The 26,174-nt window shown below is 43.8% G+C and overlaps 1 protein-coding gene across 1 annotated transcript in view; it reads right to left on the bottom strand.

Moving 5' to 3' along the window:
* Positions 1-615: 615 nt before the first annotated feature.
* Positions 616-26,174, bottom strand: part of LOC138248750 (trefoil factor 2-like) — a 100,873-nt gene continuing 75,314 nt past the window's right edge. The window contains exon 5 of the mRNA XM_069202610.1: positions 616-902. The gene's annotated coding sequence lies outside the window, so the exon portion shown is untranslated. The remainder of the gene's footprint in view (positions 903-26,174) is intronic.

Below are 26,174 nucleotides of genomic sequence, written 5' to 3'. Positions count from 1 at the left end.
AGGCAGGGGTGTAGCCCGGGCCCAGAGGCCTGAGTGACCTATTGAATCCTGATTAGTTCTGTATTTCACAGTCCAAACAGCAGCCGGAGGGCCCATTCCCTTCCTTGCACTAGGGCCCATGACAAATTGGCTATGCCACTTTGCGTAGGGTTATACACATCAGTACAACACGTATCGGCCGGCTTGTTTCTGGAGGAGGTTACTGTCAGGAATCCGGTGGTACTATTAGTAAAAAGATAGTATCATGCCTATAGTACTGGCGCCAAGTGTAATGCTGGTCCTGTCTTGCTGGTATTTAGACAAGAGGTTAATGATGCCGGCGAACATTTAGGATATGACAATACAGATTATTTGCAATTTATCACGGAATTCGTCATGGAGGACACCATGAACCATGTGATTTTATAGAGTGTTGTGTTGGTGTGTTGTACCAGTATGAAGAGAGAGTAGAAGACCATAGTACTATGAGGGAGTATGGGTAAATGTGCTACTGTGTAGGCTCCTACACACTGAACAGGATAGGCAATGAAATTACACATGAGGTGTTGTGAAAAACAACTATTTCTCTTTAGAAGAATGCTTTAGTGATTTTTTCCAGTGCAGACCCAATGCACATTCATCTTTAGAATAATGTTTTATTGATTTTTTCCAATGCACACACATCTTTAGAAGATTGTTTTATTGATTATTTCCAATGCACACCCAATGCACAATTATCCTTAGAGTAGTGCTTTATTGATGTTTTCCACTGCACCCCCAAAATAGCATGATTGAATTAAGCACGAAATTATTTTCTATTTGACTGGAAATGCTTGAATCTAAAAAGAAAGAGCACACATGCGTTCCTCGGAATCAGGTAAAGAGCAGGACGTTCACGATTTGCTGCACCATGTTATTGACTTCTGTGAAGAAAATAAAAAATGCACTGATTAGCAGTCACTGAACTAACTTTATGACTTATGACAGCAAGAGCATTGGGTAAGAATACAATGCTATTCTGATCCCTCACACATCACATACAGAAAATAATTGATCACAATTGAATACTGACAGGATGTCATGTTGCACTTGATGCACAACGTTAAGTCAAAAAACATTCTGCCACTTAGGTCTGCAAAAAAACTGTTTACATTTAGAATTGCCACAATGAAATACAAAATTTACTTAAATTTGTGGAAAAAGCCATCACAAATTGAGACAAATACTCAGGGGGGTGTTAGACCTGACAGCCTTAGGGTGGTCATCCCCCAACTTTTTGCCTGCCTCCCTCCACTTTTCTGACACTTTTTGTGCTGGTTTTAGGAGTCTGCACACTTTACCACTGCTAACCAGTACTAAAGTGAATATGCCCTCTCCCTTAAATGTGATAACATTGGTTCATACCCAATTGGCATATTTGATTTACTTGTAAGTCCCTAGTAAAGTGCACTACATTTGCCCAGGGCCTGTAAATAAATGCTAGAAGTGGGCTTTCAACACTGATTGTGCCACCCACATAAGTGGACCCTTAACCATGCCTCAGACCTGCCATTGCAAGGCCTGTGTGTGCAGTTTCGCTGCCACTTCCACTTCGACTTAGCACTTAACAGTTCTTGCCAAGCCTTAAACTCCCTTTTTTCTACATATAAGTCACCCCTAAGGTAGGCCCTAGGTAATCCATAGGGCAGGGTGCTATGAAGGTAAAAGGCAGGACATGTACATATGTGTTTTTATATGTCTTCGTAGTGAAAAACTCCTACATTTGTTTTTCACTACTGTGAGGCCTGCTTTCATAGACTAGCATTAGGACTAGCCTCATATACCTTTTGAGTGGTAGATTCTGATCTGAAAGGGGTAATCAGGTCATATTTAGTATGACCAGAATGGTAATAGAAAATCCAGCCTATTGGTGAGGTTAGCTTTTATATTACTATTTTAGAAATGCCACTTTTAGACAGTGAGCTTTTCTCTGCAATTAAAACCATCTGTGCCTTGCAGACTGTCTCCAATCAACATCTGGTCTGTGCGTGTTGACAGCTCCCTTGTGCACCTCACCCAGACAACCACAAACACAGGACAATCAGTCACATCTGCATTCATCTGCATACTAAATGGGTCTTCCTAGGCTGGAAGGCTGGAGGGCCTGACACTTATATTTCAAAGGCCAGGGCCTGCCCTCACACAAAGGATCCTGGCAGACAGGACTGGGCTGAAAGGGTAACTGCGTCTCTGACCACACCAACTCACATACTTCAGGACCGGAACCTGAACTCTGTCAGAAGACCTGCATTGCTGCCCAAAGGACTCTCTGGACTGCTTTGCTGAGAAGGACTGCTGCCCTTCTGTTGCCCTGCTGCCCTGCTGGCCTCTGACTGTGCTGGAGGGACACTCCCTTTCCCTAAAAGTGCTCTCCAAGGGCTTGGATTGAGCTTGACTCCTGTTCTGAAGTCTCAGGGACTGCAAAGACTGCATCTGCAAGCTTTTTGCTAGTACCCGACTCCAGCAACTCCGGAACGACTTCAGCAACGCAAGTCTGACGTTGCCGCGACTGACGTCACTCAAGGTCATCGTGGCTCTGTGAAGTCGACATATCACGTCCTGACAGACTGAAACCAGCGACTCCGCCGGGTCACAAGGAATCGAAGCATCATGGACACCGCCGCACCATCTCCACCTGGTTCGCAGTGCGGAACCGGTGCCTCTCTCTTTAGAAGCCGTAAGGGACTGACGCTGCACCGACTCTAGTGACGCTTCTTTCCGACTCCGTGCAATGTCCTCCGTCTTTTATAAAAGGTACTATACCTGGGGGTCCGTGTGGCTCCATGACTGGCACCGGTGGTGTCGGATTATTGGGAATGACGCTATGATAGCCCCAGTTGGAGCTTTTGTGTTTTCTAGGTGCTTTAATTGGATTTAATCTTTAAAAATTCATACCTTTGCTTGTTTATATTGGATTTTTATTGTTTCAACAGTATTTTCTTCAGATAATTATTCTCTATTTTTCTGAACCCGTGTGCTGTCTTTTTGTAGTGTTTTCACTGTGTTATTGTACAAAGTTCTGTACAACCACTTTACACATTGTAGGAGGCTGGCCTGGTTGTAGTGGGTGTAGGAGGCTGGCCTGGTTTGTAGTGGGTATCAAAGGTACCTACACCATTTTCCAGGTCCTGTTATCCCTTATTAGTGAAATGTAATTAGTGTCTAGTGTAGGAAAGTACCATCTTGCCTGGCATGTTACCCCTATTTTTACTGTATGTATGTTTGTTTTTGCCTGTGTCACTGGGATCCTGCTAGCCAGGACCCCAGTGCTCATAAAGTATGCCCGGTATGTGTTCCCTGTGTGGTGCCTAACTGTATCACTGAGGCTCTGCTAACCAGAACCTCAGTGTTTATGCTCTCTCTGCTTTTAAAATTGTCACTGCAGGCTAGTGACTAATTTTACCAATTCTGATTGGCATACTGGAACACCCTTATAATTCCCTAGTATATGGTACCTAGGTACCCAGGGTATTGGGGTTCCAGGAGATCCCTCTGGGCTGCAGCATTTCTTTTGCCACCCATAGGGAGCTCAGACAATTCTTACACAGGACTGCTGCTGCAGCCTGAGTGAAATAACGTCCACGTTATTTCACAGCCGTTTCACACTACACTTAAGTAACTTATAAGTCACCTATATGTCTAACCCTCACTTAGTCAAGGTCAGGTGCAGAATTGCTTAGTGTGAGGGCACCCTGGCATTAGCCAAGGTGCCCCCACATTGTTTAGGGCAATTTCCCCAGACTTTGTGAGTGCAGGGACACCATTACACGCGTGCTCTACATATAGGTCAATACCTATATGTAGCATGGTAACTCCGAACATGGCCATGTAACATGCCTAGGATCCTGGAATTGTTCCTGGGGGTACAATTCCATGCATCCAAGGGTCTCCAGCATAGAGCCTGGGTACTGCCAAACTAACTTTCAGTGGTTTTCTCTGCTGCTACCGCTGCTGCCAACCCTCAGACAGGTTTCTGCCCCCCTGGGGCCTGGGCAGCCCGGTCCCAGGAAGGCAGAGCAAAGGATTTCCTCAGAGAGAGGGTGTTACACCCTCTCCCTTTGGAAATAGGTGTGAAGGGCCTGAGAGGAGTAGCCTCTCCTGGCCTCTGGAAATGCTTTGAAGGACACAGATGGTGCACTCCATGCATAAGCCAGTCTACACCGGTTCAGGGATCCCCCAGCCCTGCTCTGGCGCAAAACTGGACAAAGGAAAGGGGAGTGACAACTCCCCTGACCAGCACCTCCAAGGGGAGGTGCCCAAAGCTCCTCCAGTGTGTCCCAGACCTCTGCCATCTTGGATGCAGAGGTGTGAGTTCACAATGGACAGCTCTGAGTGGCCATTGCCAGCATCTGATGTCAGAGACCCCTCCTTACAGGTGCTTACCTTTCTCTGTAGCCAATCCTCCTCTGAGGGCTATTTAGGGTCTCTCCTGTGGGTATCTCATCAGATAATGAATGCAAGAGCTCACCAGAGTTCCTCTGCACTTCCCTCTTCGACTTCTGCCAAGGATTGACCGCTGACTGCTCCAGGATGCCTGCAAAAATGCAACAAAGTAGCAAGAAGACTACCAACAACATTGTAGCACTTTATCCTGCCAGCTTTCTCAACTGTTTCCGGGTGGTGCATGCTCTGAGGGCTGTCTGCCTTCACCCTGCACTGGAAGCCAAGAAGAAATCTCTAGTGGGTCAACGGAATCTTCCCCCTGCCAACGCAGGCACCAAACTTCTGCATCACCGGTCCTCTGGGTCCCCTCTCATCTTGACGAGCGTGGTCCCTGGAACACAGGAGCTGGATCCAAGTGTCCCTGACAGTCCAGTGGCCCTTCTGTCCACATTTGGTGGAGGTAAGTCCTTGCCTCCCACACCAGACAGTAATCCTGTATACTGCGTGAACTGCAGCTGCTCAGGCTTCTGTGCACTGTTGCTAGACTTCCTTCGTGCACAGCCTACCCCAGGTCCCCTGCACTCAGTCCTGCATTGCCCAACTCGCTGAGTTGGACTCCGACTTCGTGGGACCCCCTTTTGTTGTGCTGAGTCGACCGTCATGCTCAGATCTTCTGAATGCCTGCTCAGGTGCTTCTGTGGGTGCTGTCTGCTTCAGCATGGGCTCTTCATCTTGCTGAGTGCCCCCTCTGTCTCCTCCTCCAAGGGGCGACCTCCTGGTCCTTCCTGGGACCTGGCAGCACCCAAAACCTTCAACTATGACTCTTGCAGCTAGCAAGGCTTGCTTGTGGTATTTCTGCATGGAAACAACTCTGCATCCTCCAGCACGCCGTGGGACATCTTCTGACCAAAGGAGAAGTTCCTGGCACCTTCTGTCATTGCAGAATCTTCGGCTTCTTCCACCCAGAGACAGCCCTTTTGCACCTTCATCCGGGGTTTAGTGGGCTACTGCCCCCTCTGGACACTTGCGTGACTCTTGGACTTGGTCCTCTTCCTTTGCAGGTCCACAGGTCCAGGAATCAATCTTCAGTGCTTTGCAGTCAGTTGTTGTCCTTGCAGAATCCCTTATCTCGACTTTACTGTCTTTCTGGGGTAGGAGGGTAATTTTACTCCTACTTTTCAGGGACTTCGGGAGGGGTATCTGGACACCCTTAGTGTTTTCTTACACTCCCAGCGACCCTCTACACACTACACTAGGCCTGGAGGCCATTTGTGGTTCGCATTCCACTTTTGGAGTATATGATTTGAGTTGCCTCTAGGCCTATTTTTCCCTATTTCATTCTATTGTGTTCTACAGTGTTTACACTACTTTTCTAACTGTTTACTTACCTGATTTTGGCTTGTGTGTATATTTTGTGTATATTACTTACCTCCTAAGGGAGTATATCCTCTGAGATATTTTTGGCATATTGTCACAAAAATAAAGTACCTTTATTTTTAGTAACTCTGAGTATTGTGTGTTCTTGTTATATTGTGCTAAGTGATATAAGTGGTATAGTAGGAGCTTTGCATGTCTCCTAGTTCAGCCTAAGCTGGTCTGTTATAGCTACCTCTATCAGGATAAGCTGCTAGAACCCCTCTAATCTACTAATAAGGGATAACTGGACCTGGCACACGGTGTAAGTACCACAAGGTACCCACTATAAGTCAGGCCAGCCTCCTACATCTAGCAGCTAGGCTAACAGAGCAGCCAATGCTGAACTAGGAGACACTCAAAGCTCTTGCAATACCACTGTAGTCACACAGTACTCACACACATGAAAGAAAATATGCAGTGTTGCAAAAATAAAGGTTCTTTATTTTGGTGACACAAATGCCAAAAACACCTTAGAGTTTATACTCCCTTAGGAGGTAAGTAATAAACACAATATATACCCTAGTATCCAAAAACAGGTAAGTACACATTCAGAAAACAATGCAAATAGTGAAAATCACAATAGATTGCAATGGGCCTAGGGGGAACACAAACAATATACTAAAATAGTGGAATGCGAAAGTCGTTTTCCCTCCTAGGCAAGTGTAACATGTAGAGGGTCACTGGGAGTGTAAGAAAACACCAAAGGTAAGTAATAGAACCCACCGAGAGACCTGGAAAACTGGAGTAAATCACAGTAAGTTTCCTGAAACACACAAGAAGTCGTGATAGAAGACTATGCAAGAACCAGAAGAGATGGCAAGACACCAAAGATGGATTCCTGAACCTGAAGACCTGTGGAAGAAGCGGACCAAGTCCAAGAACTACTGAAGAGTCCAGGGAGAACAGGAGTCCCTGCTAACCCGATGAAGGTGCAAAAGAAGAACCACCGGTGAGAAGAAAAAGTCAGTTATGCACCCAAAAAGACAGATGCGGGTTCCTGGTTGGTGCAGAAGATGTCCCACGCCCGATGGATGATTGTAATCTGGTTTGCATCGCTAGATTCCATCAACAGGCCTTGGCACATGCAAAACTCACTGTTAGCGGAAGATGGCGCTGCCTGGGACCAGGAGAGACCTGGTGGCCTCTACCCAGGATGGGGAGACAGAGGGGGCTCACAACTCAGAGAGCCTTCAGAAAACCAGGCAACGCACACAGGAGTCCCACATCACGGGGACAAAGAAGGTGCAAATGGAGGCCCACACCCATGCCGTCGGAGAACCACTCAGGAAACTGTACATCAAAGGATGGAGTGCTGGGGGCCTTCTTGGAAGATGGCACACAAGACTTGGCAACTGCAAGTCACATGGAGCAAGGGGGTACTGTGTTGTGTGAGGAGGCAAACTCTTACCTACACCAAAGTTGGACAGCTGGACGTTGGGACTGTCAGAGTCACTTTAACCCACCACCCGTGTTGTTGGATCCATGCTTGTCATCTGGAGAGGGGACGCACGCCACCGGTCGTGCCTTTAGAGAGGTGCTTGCTGAAGCAGGGAAGTGACTCTGTCACTCCCCTGGAGATTCCTTCGGTTCTTCTGGTGCAGACTGAAGACAGGCAGGCATCGGATGATGCACGACCTGGAAACTGTTGCAGTTGCTGGCAGGACCTGAAGTTACAATGTTGCAGAAGTCGTCTTTGCTTCTTTGTTGCAGTTTGTAGAGCTCCTAGAGGGTTCAGCTGCGGTTCTGTCAGTAGAAGTTGAAGTAAAGGATGCAGAGGATTCCTGCTGGAGTCTTGCAATCCGAATCTGAAGAAACACCCAGCGGAGAGACTCTAAATAGCCCTGAAAGGGGGATTGGTCACCTAGCCAGGTAAGCACATATCAGGGAAGGGATCTGACGTCGGGTGAGCTCTTGCATTTGTTATCTGGTGAGAAACCCACAGGAGAGACCCTAAATAGCCCTCAGAGGAGGATTGGCTACAGATAAAGGTAAGCACCTATCAGGAGGGGTCTCTGACGTCACCTGCTGACATTTGCCACTCAGAGGTGTCCATAATGCCCTCACACCTCTGCATCCAAGATGGCAGAGGTCTGGGACACACTGGAGGAGCTCTGGGCACCTCCCTCTGGGAGGTGCTGGTCAGGGGATTGGTCACTCCCCTTTCCTTTGTCCAGTTTCGTGCCAGAGCAGGGCTGGGGGGATCCCTAAACCGGTGTAGACTGACTTATGCAAGGAGGGCACCATCCATGCCCTTCAAAGCATTTCCAGAGGCCAGGAGAGGCTACTCCTCTCAGGCCCTTCAAACCTATTTCCAAAGGGAGAGGGTGTGACACCCTCTCTCTGAGGAAATCCTTTGTTCTGCCTTCCTGGGACCGGGCTGCTCAGGCCCCAGTGGGGCAGAAACTTATCTGAAGGTTGACAGCAGCGGTAGCTGCAGAGAAAACCCCAGAAACTTAGTTTGGCAGTACCCGGGCTCAATGCTGGAGACCCTTGGATGCATGGAATTGTCCCAATACCAGAATGGTATTGGGGTGACAATTCCATGATCCTAGACATGTTACATGGCCATGTTCGGAGTTACCATGGTGACGCTACATATAGGTACTGACCTATATGTAGTGCACGCGTGTAATGGTGTCCCTGCACTCACAAAGTCTGGGGAAATTGCAATGAACAATGTGGGGGCACCTCAGCTAGTGCCAGGGTGCCCTCACACTAAGTAACTTTGCACCTAACCTTCACTAAGTGAGGGTTAGAAATATAGGTGACTTATAAGTTACTTAAGTGCAGTGTAAAATGGCTGTGAAATAACGTGGATGTTATTTCACTCAGGCTGCAGTGGCAGTCCTGTGTAAGAATTGTCTGAGCTCCCTATGGGTGGCAAAAGAAATGCTGCAGCCCATAGGGATCTCCTGGAACCCCAATACCCTGGGTGTTCCTCCTAGGCCCATTGCAACCTATTGTGATTTTCACTATTTGCACAATTTCATGACTGTTGACTTACCTCATTTTGGTTACTAGTGTATATTTTGTGTATAATTCTTACCTCCTAAGGGAGTATAGCCTCCAAGATATTTTTTGCCTTGTGTCACTAAAATAAAGTACCTTTATTTTTGTTAACTCTAAGTATTGTCTTTTCTTGAGTGTAAGTACTGTGTGACTACAGTGGTATTGCAAAAGCTTTGTATGTCTCCTAGTTCAGCCTTGGCTGCTCTGCCTACAGCTACCTCTAGACAGCCTGGCTTCTAGACACTGACTACATGGCACTAATAAGGGATAACTGGACCTGCCATAAGGTGTAAGTACCTGTGGTACCCACTACACCAGGCCAGCCTCCTACATCTTGGCATTCACACCTTGAAAAATAGGCATGCAATTTATTTTTGAAAAAGGGCCTTCTATGGATTGGTTTCCATAAAATGGTAAATGTGATTAATCTTAAAAAATCCTATTAAACTGTTTATGCAAAATTGTTTCTCAGTAATTGAATTGCACTAAATATGTTTTCTGAGAAATTAGATACACCTGGGGGGTTGTGAAGCCCCTGGTCATCCTCCTACAAAGATTACACTCCCAAACCTCAGTTAGAATTCGATATGATACTGACGGTGAAAAAATTCATTTGATATCTTTGACAGAAGGATTCCGCCAGGGCTGCATTCTGGCCCTTTTTCTGTTTCTTATTTACACAAATGGACTAGCGGCAGTTTTATTGGAAGCGAAACTGGATTACCTGAAAATTGGGGGTAATTTTATTCCTACCCTCCTATATGCAGATGATGCTGTCCTATTAGCAAGGACAGCAATGAGTCTGCACAAAAACAATGATTTGTTTGTCTAGTTGACATCATCTCTCGATTTAAAAGTGAATCACAATAAGTCTTTTGTTATGGTGTGTTGCTCCAAGTCAACAAAGTCAAAACAATTTGGGGTATAGGGCAAGATCATTTCTAAAGTCCAAAATGTCTCTTACTTGTGGATTCTCTTTAATTCACAGTTATCATGGGATCAGCTAGTGACTTTAAGACCAAATCAGATGAGTAGAGTGGAAGAGGCCCTCTCCTTGCAGCAAAACTGGGCCACAAACCTGTGAAGGAGTTGCTAATGCTCTACAATGCAAAAAGCCTTCCTATTGCCACTCATGGGGAGGAAATGTGGGGCCTTGTAGTTGCAATAAGCTCCAAATAACAGAGAACACATTTATTAAGAGTCTGTTGATGGCTCCAAGGTGTGCTTCGACTCCTTTTTGCCACTTAGAATTAGGCCTCGAGTACATTGAGGATCGCATTGGTCTGGCTCCTCCGCTGCTATGGGTCAAAATCTGGCTCTTCCATGACTTAGATTTTTCGAGATCTGTAACAGACTGTCTTTCCATGGCAAAGGCTGAGAAGATCCCTTGGTTGGGATGCTTGAAATGTGTTTTGGGGGAGATAGGGTTAAGCAAGCTTTTTGACAATCCTCTTAAAATACCTTCTCAAGCTAAACCTATAAATTATAATTAGGTCCACATATCTCACAAGGGCAAGTTTATGTCATCAACAATTACTGAGTAAGGGGAGTTTACTGAGCCTGGGCAATGCAAGCTTTCCTAGAAATCAACTGCAGTTTTATTTACCTTTATTTCTGAATTTGTAATATTGATTTCATTTAAGTAGGTTCCACTTGGGCTTTGATCACTTCTTGGTAGCCTTTCCAAGCCAATGTGGATGGTCTGATAACCTCGCCCCATGCCCTTCTAATAATTGATCCAATCAATCTACAATACATTTTATATTGTTTTGTGCACTTTATAAATCCTTGAGATCCAAGTTTTTTCTACCTATTCTGAGGGGTTATTGCCCATGTTCATACAGGGGAGGTTTTAATTATCTATATTCTCTTGAGTCTACTGAAATATGCTATGCATTTTTAAGTTTTATAAGCGGAGCACTGACCATACGAAAGCGGTATGGCTAATTTTAGCATATTAAGGTACCCCTACACCTATAGTTATTATTCCTTGCTTAGAAAGAACTTGATTATATCTAAGCATTTTAATCTTTTAACAGATTTGTTTTTGTAAAACCAGCATTTAATGGTTAATGGGTGGTAACTTGTATTTTTCACCCAGGAACGATTTTAACTTTGTATATGGTTCCTTACCTCCTTAAGAGATTTGTTTTTACAAAATTTGCCCTTTATGATATTATAATTTTGCATCATCAAGAAAATTATTTGTGACTTCTGATAGAAAATGGTTGGTGTGTATGTGCACCTTAAAATATGTTTTTTAAGGTTGTTTGAAACATGAAGTGTTAAGTTTGTGCTTTTATGATTTGCCATTGAATTGAATAAAGTTTTATGACTGACTGACTGATACACCTGTGTCATCTCACATTTATTGTTCGCTTTACTCTATTGAGGACTTTGCTGACAAAATTTGATGTCATAGAGAACTGAAAAGATGTATTTATAAAGAAAGCAAAATCAAAATTGATTTAGCATTAGGAACTCATTTGAGAAAGTCAATAAGGAAAAAGTCCAGCAGACTTTTTAAAAAGTGGAGAGAAGTGAAATGAACCGGAAGAAGGCTAGTGGTATGACTTGTAATTGTCATTGTCAGGCCAAAAACATTTTATTATTGGCCATAATATTCTTCTTTCATATCCAGAATTTGAATTGTTCTAGAAAGAAAAACAGTGTGAAGAAGGTCTTGCCCTTCACTAAGTACACTCATATTAAAACATGAGTTATTAAAGCCAGACACCTGATTCCAACCACCTCCAGTCACTGTTAGCTCTGTGACAGTTAGCTATATTGATCTTGTTAGGATGTGCATTTTGACAAGGGGTTTGTTTGTTTGTTAGACCATGTCAATCAATTTTTTAATATATTTGAGGCGGAAAATGATAATATTTTAAGGCGCCTGCATTGTATTTCTGTTCCCACAACTCTAAATAAAAAGGAGGAACCATTACTTTTAAGGTTTCAATTTATGGTAGTTCACACACTTACTAAAATCACATTTATGGCCAATAATGGAGATATAAAAAGGACCGATTCCTCCAACTTTCCCAAAATACTGAGGGGAATTGGAGTGAAAATATCAAAACATGTATAATCCATGCACTAAACCTGCTTGGTAGAGAACAGGTATGTTAGAAAAGAGATACATGCCAAGAAAGGGTATGAACAGACTTTTCATAATATTTCCCATCTTTAATTGAAGGGCATTTAATAGAGAATTCCATAAAAAATGAGAAAACTATATTACACAACACTTGTAATGGTTCCTGAATACAGACTATCACAGCAAAGTAAAATATGAAAAATCAGTAAACCTTAATTTCTTTTGATGATCATCCACTACATTGGTAAGTTGTCCGTTTTGCTTCTCTCTCTGGTACAAGTTACCAACAATGGCCATGAAATAGAATAATTTTGTGATATGAAAATAGAAAAATAGTTGTTCTGTCAGGTATTGAAACATCTTAGGAGTTTCAGTTTAATGTAGTCAAACAATATTTATTGTTAGCCAACCACAGTTTGAGAAAAAATCTAGGCCACAATATTTCATGTAGCTTACAGAGGGCCAGCATTTATCACATGAATAAATTGTCATTTTGTTGGTTGTTATTATAAGACTTTTATATCCTAGGCTTATTATTAAGCAAATCATGTATATGCAAAATTACAATGCCGGAATAATAGTAGACAAAAGTTCCTTCAACTTTTCTATTTCATCCCCTTCACCATCAAGCTTTCAATTTTGTGAGGTAGCACCTCCATAGTGAATGAGAGAAAGGGACAACCCCTCCTGCCTGGTTCTTATAGCAAGGACACCTGCCAGGGGAACAATGACAAAGGTCACCGCAACTTGGCAGGATCAGAGAAGTGTAAGGATTGTTAAACAGGATCTCAAGACGTGGGTATGTGGTGCATAATGTCAAACTGAAATATGACAGTTCACTTTTTGTAAATGTTTTTAGGACCCATCAGTGGCAATATGTGTCCTTATCAAACAGTTAACCATTATGTAATTTTTACATCAAATATAATGTACATTCAACACTGTAAAGTTATTGAGAGTTTCCATAGGGGGAGCTGTTATTGTCTTGCTAATAACGTTGGCTTTGTTTGCCGAATCTGCACAAAAGTTTCCAAAAAATAAACTGCAGCTTTTTCATGGAAAGTTTCACACCTATCCCTCAAGCAGGGACCAAAAAAAAGGGGGATCCCAAAGCATTGATTTCCCCTGTTAATTCCGAATAAATCTTTGCTGCCTGGCAATAAAATAAATATATATATATATTTGTGTGTATGAGTGTGTGGTATGTGTGTTTGTGTTTGTGTGTATATGTGCGTGTGTGTATATTTATATGTGTAAATGTGTATATGTGTATATATATATATATTCACTGAAAAAAACAAAGGTTACACAGATAATATAGTTAGGAAATCGAATAAAAAAAAAGATACCTTTAGAAGTTGTAGTTAGAGTTATTTCAAGTAACTATAACTCACAGCATAAGATACTGTATCCTGCACCCCGCCCTGTGCAGTTTTTTTGATCAGTAATTTGCCTGCTAATGTTTCGTTTATATTTTTAATGATGTTATGAGTGCTGTAATGTCTGGGGTAATTAGGGATGAACCCCCTTCATTATTTTATCTATTCCCAAGGTAGGTGGTGGTCCCCACGGCGTGGAGGGGGGCGAGCAGTCCACCATGCATTGTGTGTATTGCCCAGGGAGGTAGCAGGCCCAGGGCCTGCAATAGACCCCCTACATTATTTTATTTTTGCCCCGGGGAGGTGCCAGTCCCTCGGACTGCAGGGGGGCTGCACAGACCCCTACATTAGTTCAAACACATTTGTCATGGGAAGGTGGTGGTCCCCGGAGCCCCGCATTTAATTTACAGCATTTGCCCTGGGGAGGTGGGAACCCCCTGCATACATAATATACAGTACCCAGGGGAGGTGGCAGTCCGCGCAGCTTTGATAAATCCTAGGAGGGGGGCCCTGTGCAGCCCCCTCCTATTTTTCCACAATGCCATTAAAAGCAAGAGTGGGACACCACGCTTGTTAATTTTTTATAAATCATCGCAAAACTCATGAATATTCAAAAATGTCACTGTAAATTTTTTTAAAAAACTTTTAAACCCTGGGGGAGGGCAGTGCCTGAGGGACCCCTAGACCAAGGCTAGGGGCTTAGGGCAAATGTTCCCTGACCCTTTTTCTTAATTTGTTTGTTTTGTTTTTGAGACTTGACTGAAGTCTTAAAATGGCTGCCAATACTCTCTGGTTAAAGTGTTGACAGCCAATCAGATTCCTGCACAAGATCGGGAGGAGTCACAAAGCCTTTGTACCTCTAGGTGTACAACATTTCTCTTAAACTACTGAACGGATCTACACCAAATAACAAAAAGGGTAACCTGCGTCGAAAGCTACCTTTCCGCCAAACTTGGTGTAATTCCATCTAGTGATTTTCAAAACTCCTATTGAAATAAAACTGGGAAATGCACTTTTTTGACCCCCCCCCTTTTTCTTTGCCCTGCTTGTCAGATCACCCCAAAACTTCCCATGCACAACAAGATTCTTTGGCACACTTTTTTTGTGAAGATTCGTCAAACTGAGCCAAAGATATCGGCAAGTCAAAAAATGCTTTTTCTATGGAAACTAGGTCATAACTATAACTAATAACAGTGACCACCAGTATGTTATATATATATATATATATATACATGTGTGTCTATATATATATATATATATATATATATATATATACATATCTATTTTTTTTTTCACTGAAAAAAGCCAAAGGTTACAGGGACGTTATAGAGGTATTTCAAGTGACCATAACTTGTGCCGTAAGGTAACTATAACTTGAGCTCCTGGCCTACACAATTTTCAATAATTTTAATGCAAATGTTGCAGTGACAATATCAAAGATGCCATAGAAGATATGATCAATGATATAATGTGTGTAGTAATTAGCTGTGCATGGCAAAGCCACTAGTTATTGTTACCTTAGAGCGAAAGTTACAGTTACTTGAAATAACTCTGACTATAACTGCTGAATTTCTATGGTTTTGTACGAGTAAATTCAGATCCTAACTATAACGTCCCTGTAACCTTTGTTTTTTCAGTGAATTTCTATGTTTTTTTAACATAAAGTAATTTTAATTACTATTCGTTAATCCAACCACTGCTGCACATGGCAGAAGAGGTTGGAAAAGCTACCAAAGGATGAGCAAGGATTAATTTTTTGAGACTTTGACTGGATCTAATGTGACTTTGTTTCCTATTACTAACTGTAGGTGCCTACCTGCCCTTACTAATAGTCCACTTTCCAACACTTGTGGATTCTAAAGGCACCCAGGATTTGTGGATTTCCTGGAAGGAACTGAAAAAATAGCCAAAATATAGCACAATTTTGTTTTGGTTGAGGAAAAGGGGAAAAGCATTTAATCATTGATACACAGATTTCTTCCAAATGCTAGCCAACACGTGTTTCGTCATAGGATACATTATTTCCAACCAACTTCATTGGGGCTAGAAGAGGTAACCACATATTTAGAATACCTACATAAATACTCAGTACCATAAACCATCACCTATGTGTTGTGAACTAAAAGGTACAAGCATATTGGGAAGAGGAATTACAACATATTATACTAATACCATCAGATATCTATGCAGTAATAATCAAATTTAGGACCTCATTACAAGTGTGGCCATCTGAGGATCGACACACTCGAACCGCTGCACTCCAGGTAGTCTCACTGCCAATTACAACCCTGGTGGGCAGACCCAGCAGGGGACTGAAGTCCCTACTGGGAAAAATTATTCCCAACAGCATGACTGCGGTTAGAGTTGTACTCAGCCAGGGAGGTACTGAACTCAGAGCCACCTAGCTGGTCACAACTCCCCTCACTGGTAGCCGTTCCATGATGGTTTTATCAACATGGAAAGGGTGGTGGTGAGGGTCTGCTGGGGGCACTGCCCCTGCCCATGGAATGGGCAGTGCAGGCTCCCCCCCTTACCCAGCACCATTGGAATGTGCACTGTCTGCCTTGCAAACAGTGCCCATTCCAATGGTGCTGGTCGGCCCCCTCTGTGCTACTGGCTAGCACTTGGCTCCTTTAAGGAAGCTGAGTGCTATCTAGTAGCACTGTTCCTGCCAGTCTGACCGAAATGCACACTCTAGTGCAATGTTCCCGCCTGTCAGACAGGTGGGAACATTGTAATAGGGCAAGGGGGACGAACTCTCTTCTAGTTTGGCGGTTCTGCGGTGGGAGCTCCAAACTCCTAATGAAGCTGTTAGTCCTTAAGTATAATGGAGAGCCATAGCTTGTTGCACCTATGTGACACACCAGAGGTAGTGACACCCGTAAACCATGACAATAAATGTGATGAAAAATAATAACTATTTATGAAACCAAGGCCCTGATTGATACTTTTTTTGCGCCGCATTATTCTCATTTTTTGGCACAAAAGTGGTGCAAACTTACAAAAGACATTTGTATTTTGTAAGTTTGCGTCTCTTTTGCATCAATAAATGACAGTAATGCGGCGCTAAAAAAGGATAAATCAGGGCCCAAGCTACCCCAGAGCATGCATTTCATTCATACTGGGGTTGGTATATAGATGATGTCTTGATTATCTTGACTGGACCATTAATGAATTGATTGAATTTGTTTCAAATGAATGCCAGCTCATATAATGAGTTTTATTTTGGAGTACAGCTTTGAAAGTATTACCTTTCTAGAAGTGTAACAGTTTGTTAGAGATATGACACTACAGAGTCAAATGTATTATAAAAATAATCATGTGATTCCTTATTACGTCCATCTAGCTGATATGCAAAGAGTCAACTTGTTCCTATTCCATTCAGGGAGTTGCTTCAGGCCAAGAGGAATTACAACAGATATTGTGATTTTTTGGAGACTAATCCTGAAACTAAATAGAAGTTTCCAAGGAGAGGGTTTGTGAGATGGATAATCAAGGCTGCTAACTTGAAACCAATGCATTCAGATAGAAGTATTACAATGAAAGACAAAAACAAGAAATATCACAGACATTAAGCCAATAAACTCAGTAGATTACTCAATAAACACTGGCATTTTCTGACAGGTCAAACTGTGATCAACAAATATTTAACTTCTCACCTCAGTATCACATTTATTGTAAGGGACGAACATTAAGAAACACCATTAGTTCCTGTAATGCAGAAGCAAGGACGACAATGCCTTGGTGATCATCAATTAGAAAGGGTTTTTTTCAAATGTGGGCATGACTGCACCTATAGACTAGCGGTTGATAAGGTAACAAATAACAACTAACAACTACAATTAATAACAGTGCAACCTATGAAATAAGAAGCAACATTAATTGTGGTACTAACTCTGCGGTATATGTTTTGGTATGTAATTGCCATAAAATATACATTGGCAGCAAAATCAGACCCTTGCAAGACAACATTTCAGAACCTTTGAAAGCAGTGCAGCAGGGAGAACTTAAATATCCTGTTGCCGTACACATCTTGGATTGTAATGCACAGAATATACATCGTAACTTTTAATTTCATGTATTGGAGACAATACCGGTTGATCGGAAGGGGAAAATCGTGAGCTCAAATTGAGATTACCGACAGCATTATGGATTATGAATTTAAAAGCAATACAACTAGGACTAAATATTGACAATGAATTACATTATTTTTTGTTGATTCTTGAGGGCTTTTTTTTTTGTAAATGACACAACAGAGTCTTTACATGCCTGTTGGCCAGAAATCAATTTATATATTCTTTACTTCAGTCAATTCTGATACTTCCCACTTTCACATTTATATCATTTGATCAGTTCTTATTGTATTAACCTATTGATTGATGATATATTTATTAGTTGATTGGTTTATTCTTATGGTTTGAATATGACTCTCTTCAAATGCATCTTTTTAAATGTAAAGAGGCATTAGTGATTTAAATTAGATTGTAAGAGAAGCAAATGTTTCATTCTTGCTCATAAATAAGTATATATTGCGAACACTTGCACTATGGTAATATGACAATCATGTAAGGCCTAGTTTGATTTTACTGAAAGAGGTTTGGTTGGTTTTATAGTTTGAGGTTTACCAGAATTGCCTATGATACAGGTCTGTCAGTGACTGACAACTTTTGTTTTTTCTCATTTACCACATCAATAATAGGGATAGTTTTGTTTTTCTATTTGCATGTAGCCCTGGTAACATAGGTTTGTTCAAAATAAGGCTATAGTCGAAGTCCTACACAAAATGATTTTAGGTAAGACCTAACTCTTGATGATTCACTATGATGTTGAATTGAGTGGGACACGTATGCCCTGCAATATCACCTATGAATGATCACCATGAAACATACTATACACACCTAGAAATTGAGTGTGTAAGGTGGCCTTGTGTCCACCTGGGTTTTATTTGTGCATTTTTGTACTATTTTTTCAGGAAACTACACCAGTGGATCCTTTCTTCATGCGGTCCAGGTACATGTATTACAATTCATCTATAATATATTGTAGAGTGACATACATTTATGGTCTTGATGGATACCTAGAACCTCTTTATAAGGTCAGAAGCAAGGCAGAAACATGTTGACCCCTTGCATATTGGGTTGAATGTTCACTCTCCTCTTATTTTTTAGTCTATTCCTTGAATGCACCTGAATACAATTCTGATTTTGTCTACCAACAGGTAGTTTTATGTCACATATCTTGCACTCTGCACCCCTCATTCAGACCAAATATCTTCTCAAGGGCTCATATTATTTTAAAATACTTCACAATCTCGTCCCGATCACAGAGAGTTATAGCCTACACTAGGTACCTTTGATCCTGGTGTGAGGAGGGTCCTGATGAGGAAGCATGCCACCTAAGGGTGGGTGACGGTTACCGTCTGTTAGACCTGACAGCCTTAGGGTGGTTACCCCTAACTTTTTGCCTGCCTCCCTCCACTTTTTGGATAGTGTTTTTGCTGGTTTTAGGACTCTGTGCACTTTACCATTGCTAACCAGTGCTAAAGTGCATATGCTCTCTCCCTTTAAACATGATGACATTGGATCATACCCAATTGGATTATTTAATTTACTTATAAGTCCCTAGTAAAGTGCACTATATGTGCCCAGGGCCTGTAGATTAGATGCTACTAGTGGGCCTGCAACACTGATTGTGCCACCAACTGAAGTAGCCCCTTAACCTTAATGTCTCAGGCCTGCTATTGCAAGGCCTGGGTGTGCAGTTTCACTGCCAATTTGACTTGCCATTTAAAAATACTTGACAAGTCTAAAACTCCCCTTTTTCTACATATAAGTCACTCCTAAGGTAGGCCCTAGGTACCCGATAGGGCATGGTGCTGTGTAGGCATAAGGCAGGACATGTACCTGTGTAGGTTACATGTCCTAGTAGTGTAAAACTCCTAAATTCGTTTTTACACTGCTGTGAGGCCTGCTCCTTTCATGGACTAACATTAGGGCTACCCTCATATACTGTTTGGATGGTAGCTGCTGATCTGAAAGGAGTAGTAAGGTCACATTTTTTATTGCCAGAATGGTCATACAAAATCCTGCTGACTGGTGAAGTTGGATTTAATATTACCATTTTAGAAATGACACTTTTAGAAAGTAAGCATTTCTCTGCACTTAAATCCTTCTGTGCCTTACAACCCATGTCTGGCTGGGTTCAGTTGACAGCTCCCTTGTGCATTCACTCAGAAACACCCCAAACACAGGATACCCAGCCTCACTGGCAAACATCTGCATTTTAAATGGGTCTTCCTGGGCTGGGAGGGTGGAGGGCTTGACACTTACATGTCAAAGGACAGTAGCCTGTCCTCACACAAAGGACTGCCACACCCCCTACTGGGACCCTGGCAGACAGGATTGAATTGAAAGGGGACCTTGTGCACTTCTTAGCCACTCTTTGAAGTCTCCCCTACTTCAAAGGCACATTTGGGTATTTACCAACTCAGACACTTCTGGACAAGAAACCTGCTGGAGAAGAATCCCTGAACCAGAACCTGCAACCTGCCAAGAAGAACTGCCTGGCTGCTCAAAGGACTGACCTGGACTGCTTTTTTGAGAACGACCACTGCCTTACTGTTGCCCTGCTGCCTTGTTGCTCTCTGGCTGTGCTGAGAAGTGCTCTCCAAGGGCCTGGATAGAGCTTGCCTCCTGTTCCCTGAAGTCTCATGACCAGATTGAGCAAAAGAGGGTGGGCACAGGATAATTTGGATTGTGTGTGACTTACCCTGACCAGTGTGAGGGTCCTTGCTTGGACAGGGGATAACCTGACTGCCAACCAAAGACCCCATTTCTAACACCGTCCTTACCAAAACACTTATTTCCCTTACAGAGACGTATACCCACATTCACCACACGCACCTATTTGTGTTATTTGAAAGGGTTATTTTGCCAGATTGAATTGGCAGTTTAAAACTGTATTACAGGCTACAATGGCCAGCCTGCGACATGTTTAAATTGCTACTTTCGTGAGTGGCACAATGATTGCTCTACAGCCCACTAGAAGCATTTCATTTACAGGTCCTGAGTACATGTAGGACCACATGCTAGGGACATATTAGTACATTAAGGCCCTGATTAAGACAATGGCGGTAAATGCCGCCTACCGCCACCGCGACCGCCGCAAAAAGACCGTCGCTGCAGCTAACATCCGTCTGACAAATTATGATCACAGCCGGATTTCCGCCAAAAGAAGGGTGGAAATCCGGCTGTGGCCATACTGATGGATGGTGTTTAGGTGGCGCTGCTACCACCAGCAGCGCCACGCCAGTAGCCTGCCACCAGCCATAATATGTCAAATAATACAGTCTGACGGTGTTCTGCTGACGGGCGCTGCTGGTGGTAGCAGTGCCCCTCCCCATACTCTGTCGGAAGACCCCCTGGATACAGGTAAGTTGGGTCTCCGACAGAGGAGGGTGGTAGTGGGTGTTGTGTGTGCATGAATGTGTGAGTGTGTGCGTGAATACAAATGTGTGTGTAGTGTTGTTTGCGTGTGTGTGTGCATGTGTGAGAATGCGTGTATGAATGGAAATGTGAATGCGTGTCTGCGTGTCTGTATGAATGTGTGTACGGATGTGTGCGCAAATGAATGGATGCATGTATGTATGTATGCCTGAGTGAGTGTATGATTGCGTGGTGTATGTCTGCGAGTGTGTGTGTATGGGGGATTGGAAGGGGGCAATGTAGAGGGAAGGGAGGGTGGGGGCGTCGGGGGAGTGTTAAGGGGATGGGTGGGCCTCCTACCAGTGACAGGGAAGGAAATCCCTGTCACTGGTAGGGCCTACCACCATGGTTTTCATGGCATTACGAATGCCACGAAAGCCATGGCGGTAGACAGGGTCAAAATGCCACCGGCAGTACAGTAGCAGCCGCCTGGCTGGAGATTGTTATCTCCGGCCCGGTGGCTGCTACCACCATGGCGGTCAGTGTGGTATGTTGGTGGGTTGGCTTAATGTAATAATGTGGCGGAATGTACCGCCAGCCTGTTGGCGGTACTACCACCACATTAACACCAACCACTAGGGTCATAATGACCTCCATAGTGTCTGTTGGTTGTCAAAAACACACAATATCGACAGACAACAACTAAGCTGTAGCTTGTAATGTATTTTCATTGCCTACCAACCATGCAGCAATTCATATGGTCAAATGAATGAAAAATGGGAGTAAAATGTGTACAAGATACTGAGTTCACCAATTGTGGGTAAGCCTACACCTCTGAATTTGAGGTTACTCAGCTAACAGATTGCATTTTGCTAAATGTTTACTATATCATACGCTTGCTTACATTCTGAAGCCACAAATAGCGAGAAATCCAATTGATAATAGCAAATATTCTATGATTCTGTATTCCAATACTACTCCCAATAAAAACAATACCCCACTTGTGTGGTTGGGCTTACACCAGAGGCAAGAAAGGACCAAACACCAAGTGGAAACATAAAATGTATCTAATAAAAAAACAACCCTTATTGATGATGTGGGTAGCTGTGGAATTTGGGCCTTCACTTATCCACCACCCAGGCATCTAAACCTTCCACAGACAGACATTTCTGAAAAGTAGATATCCAAAGTAGTCTGGGTAGCATAACTTTTGTGGACCTCAATACGTTTTCTTAACTGCAAAACTCAACCTTTAGATAATGTTTTGCATTTTCCTCACATTTCTCAGAGGAAAAGTTTTAGAATCAGTGTATATTCATAACATTCTTATAATCAAGAATTATATCACTTCTCTCTATTATAATGATGATGATACCCGACTTGAGGGGCTGGGCTGGGCTTAGAGCCCCTGACAGGAATGTGAATAGCTGGGAAAATTAGGCCCCAGGCTTGGCCAGCATCCAGGGAAACCTACCAAACCCAGACATTTCTGACACCCAGTAAGTCCAGGGTGGAGTGACTTGCACAGATCACACCATGCTTTCATTCCCACAATGCAAACTTCGAAAATTAATTAAAAGTGTGCACTTTTCTGGCATTTCTCAACAAAATATCCAGAATTGTCAATGAGCCACAAAATGTTCCCTAAAATGTAACATGGAGTCATCACATTTCTGGCATAAACACTAAACATTTTTGGCGATGTAAGTAGTTGTTGATTTTTTTCTAGGTTCTGCCACCAACCAGGGAAACTACCTACCAATCCCAAACATTTCTGACAACTAGACACCCATTGGAGTCTAGTGTGGTGTGGCTTAAATGGATCCTTCTCAATCTTCTTGCCCACATCAAACTTTGGCTACAATCACACACTTTTCTCACATTTATGAGAGAGAAAGCTCTGGAATTTGCAGAGATCTACAACATTCCGACCACCCATTGTTCCCCACACTTCTTTTGAAAAAAAATAAATCAGTACCCCACTATGCACTGGGCCATATTGACTTCCAATGGTTCCTAGTTTGCCCGTACACTGGCCCCTAGATGGCATAACCCCTCTGTGATGAGTGCAGGCCCAATGCCAGGGCTGCATGCACCACTTTGGTTTTCCATCATGCAGCAGTCCCTAGTGTCCAGCTGACTTTCTACTCCCCTAAGGGGTCAGGTTGGAGCACAATAGCCAATTAGGCCCTCATTACGACCCTGGTGGTATAGAACCGCCAGGGCCGCGGCACGCAGGAGCACCGCCGACAGGCCGGCGGAGCCCCGCGGGGCATTCTGACCGCGGCGGCTTAGCCGCGGTCAGTAAAGGGAAACCGGCGGTCTCCCGCCGGTTTCCCGCTGCCCCCAGGAATCCTCCAAGCCGGCGCAGCTTGCTGTGCCGGCTTGGGGATTCCGACTCCCCCTCCCGCCATCCAGTTCCTGGCGGTTCTCCCGCCGGGAACCGGATGGCGGGAGGGGGAGTCGCGGGGCCCCCGTAAGAGGGCCCCTACAAGTATTTCACTGTCTGCTTGGCAGACAGTGAAATACGCGACGGGTGCAAATGCACCCGTCGCACCTTCCCACTCCGCCGGCTCTATTACGAGCCGGCATCCTCGTGGGAAGGGAGTTTTTCCCTGGGCTGGCGGGCGGTCTTTTGGAGACCGCCCGCCAGCCCAGGGAAAAACTCATAATACCCTCCGCAGTCTTCTGACCGCGGAGCGGTATTACGGAGGGCGGAATTCTGGCGGGCGGCCTCCGCCGCCCGCCAGAGTCGTAATGAGGGCCTTAGTCTCTAGTGAGGATGCAGAAAGACTGGACTGCCCTGGGAGGGGAGGGGGCACTGGAGCTTGCTCAAAGGGCCTCTCCCAACTGGCAAATGAAAGCCATGATGTCTAGTGGGCTTTCTATCCTCTCCCAGGTTGGGCAGATTATGGACAAACCCCCTATCAGTGCAAATGGGGGTGTCAGAAAGACCAAATGCTAGTTTGGGGGTGGAAGCATGACACAGTTCCAAGGTTGGCTGTCCCCACCCCTTTGGTAATGATGTCCCTGGTGTCTAGTGGGGTTTCCACTCATCCTCAAAGGTAACAGAATGGGGAAAACTCCTAATCTGCCATATAATGGAGAGGGCACCACAACTATACTGCCAAAGATTGCTCCCCTTCACAAACAAAAAAACTCTGTGATGTATAGTAGGGTTCATCATCAACGCTTAGGGATCACCAACAAGGTAATAAATGTGTGACTCTGTAACTACAGTCACAATCTGATGTATATATTTGATATATTGTAGGAAAGTCCTCCATTTTGCCATTGTCACCCCCACACTTTTTGGACAGACACTGGTGGTTACTTACTCTTGGCTGTGCCCTAGGTACTGCTTACCAGTCCCAGGGCCACTGCTCTGTGTAAAGTGGATATGCAAATTAGGCTAATTATAATCAGGCAGTATCAACCTACCTATAAGTCCCTAGTATATGGTAGGGCTTGTAGGTTTAGAGACCTCAGCATAGGTAGTGCACCCATGGGTGCACTGCTGAGGTGCCCAGTGTCATTTTAAAGGCAGGCCTGCCTTGCTGGCTGCTTTTAAACTAAAGTATTATGCAAATTCAACTTTGGGATTAAAACTACTTCCTAAGTCTTAAACTACCTTATATTTACATATAGGTCACCCCTAAGGTGTGCCCTATGTGCCCCTAGGGTTCGGTGCATGTAGCTATAAGCAGGGACCTTATAAAAATTGTTTTAGAAGCCCTGGTGAGGTAAAATAGCCACATTTGTTTTTCCCTCACTGTAGTGAAGGTCTCCATAGGATAAAATGGGGAGACTTTATTTTATTTAACACAGTCCCCTTAAGCGTCAGATACCTTGAGTTTGGTATCAAATTGATTGTTATAATAAATCCCACAACTTACAATTGTTGGATTTAATATAACTAGTTCAGATAAAGAGTTTTAAAACTCTACCTGAAAGTTGCCAACTTCATCTCTGAAAGTTGCCAACTTCAGCTCCATAGTGCCCCTCTCTGATTGGCCAGCCTCTGGCAGCCTGGCCAGGCTGACTTGATGAGTTGTGAAGTGGCCTGGGCTGAACACAAAGGATGTGCCTGGAGGAGGAGATCTGCCTCAGCAGGTGGGGATCCCTACAAGGAACAACATCAGAAGAAGAAGGATTGCCCTGCTGGACCCCTGACCTGCAACTGGACACTGCACTCTGAAGGGCTGTACCAGCTGTACACTTGGGCTTCTCCACAAGAAGGACTTTAACTGGTTTAAGAAGGGACTGCCTGCTTGCTACAGGTGAACAGTAGCTAACCATAGTCCCCTGCATCAAATTCTGAAGAAACTAACCAGCCGACCACTGTCGAGTGGCCATTTTGGAGTTTGACCCAGGTGCATTCTAGGAGTTGGAGTCCACATCCTCAAGGAGCAACTCAGAGCTTCTGGAACATTGGGGTGAGCTGTGGACTCCTAAAGGACCTTCAAAGACATTCTGGAAGAAAATCCAGAAGTTTGGAGAAGATTGGAGAACTTTTTGGAAAAAGCTCAATAAAGGGACGAACCCGCCGCAGTGAGTCTAGACGGCTTTCCTGAACCGCGACCCGGGCCGGTTTGCAGGTTTGTCCCGCTAAACAGCTCCAGAGTCCCCTGACTTCCAGGACTTTACCAGGGGCTCTGAGAAAGGTGATCCAATGACCTTGCATTGAAATCGGCTTGCTGAGGAGAATCGACCCCCGTCGGAAGGAAAAAGCTGCAAAAAAGTGACTAAGTACGAATGTAGGAAGTTGACCGTGACTTCCCGCGCAGTGTATCTGAAGAGGACCCCAAGGACATCAAGATTCAGGTTTGTCCCGGACGAATATTTTCGTCCTGAAAAATCATCTAAGTCCAAAAGTAGAAATCTTCACTGAGGTCTCCTGCTACGTCTTCAAGAAAATGATAAAGTCCGTAGGTAAACTTCTGACCGATGCCTCCCACTTGCTGTAGCCAAACAGGGCTCCATCGCGATCAGCCTTAAACTTTGACTTTACCCCGGTCAAGGTGCGACCAGATGACCAGATTGGTGCTTTTCATTTCAATTCATATCTCTGATTCCCCTTATCGGATTTTATTAGTTTTGGTGTCAAATTAAAGATACAAATATTTCCTATTTTTATAAATTTGTTTTGGATTTTTTAACTTTTTCATGTGTTCTATTTAATTACTGTTTTGTGATACTTGAATGCTTTACACACTTTGGCCCTCATTATGACATTGGTGGTAAATGCCACTTACCGCCACAGCGATGGCGGTCAATATACCGTTGCAGAGGTGAACATCCGTTCGCCATATTATGACACATGCACACTAAACCAACAGACTACTGCAACAAACACATATCCGCCAGTCCAAAGGTAAGTGGTAAAGTGTTGGTACTACCACCCATACCGTCACGCCAACAAAACAACACCCTCCACATTATGAC

Source organism: Pleurodeles waltl, chromosome 8, assembly GCF_031143425.1.
Source record: "Pleurodeles waltl isolate 20211129_DDA chromosome 8, aPleWal1.hap1.20221129, whole genome shotgun sequence".
Lineage (NCBI taxonomy): Eukaryota > Metazoa > Chordata > Amphibia > Caudata > Salamandridae > Pleurodeles > Pleurodeles waltl.
This window is presented reverse-complemented; position numbering and strand designations above follow the sequence as displayed.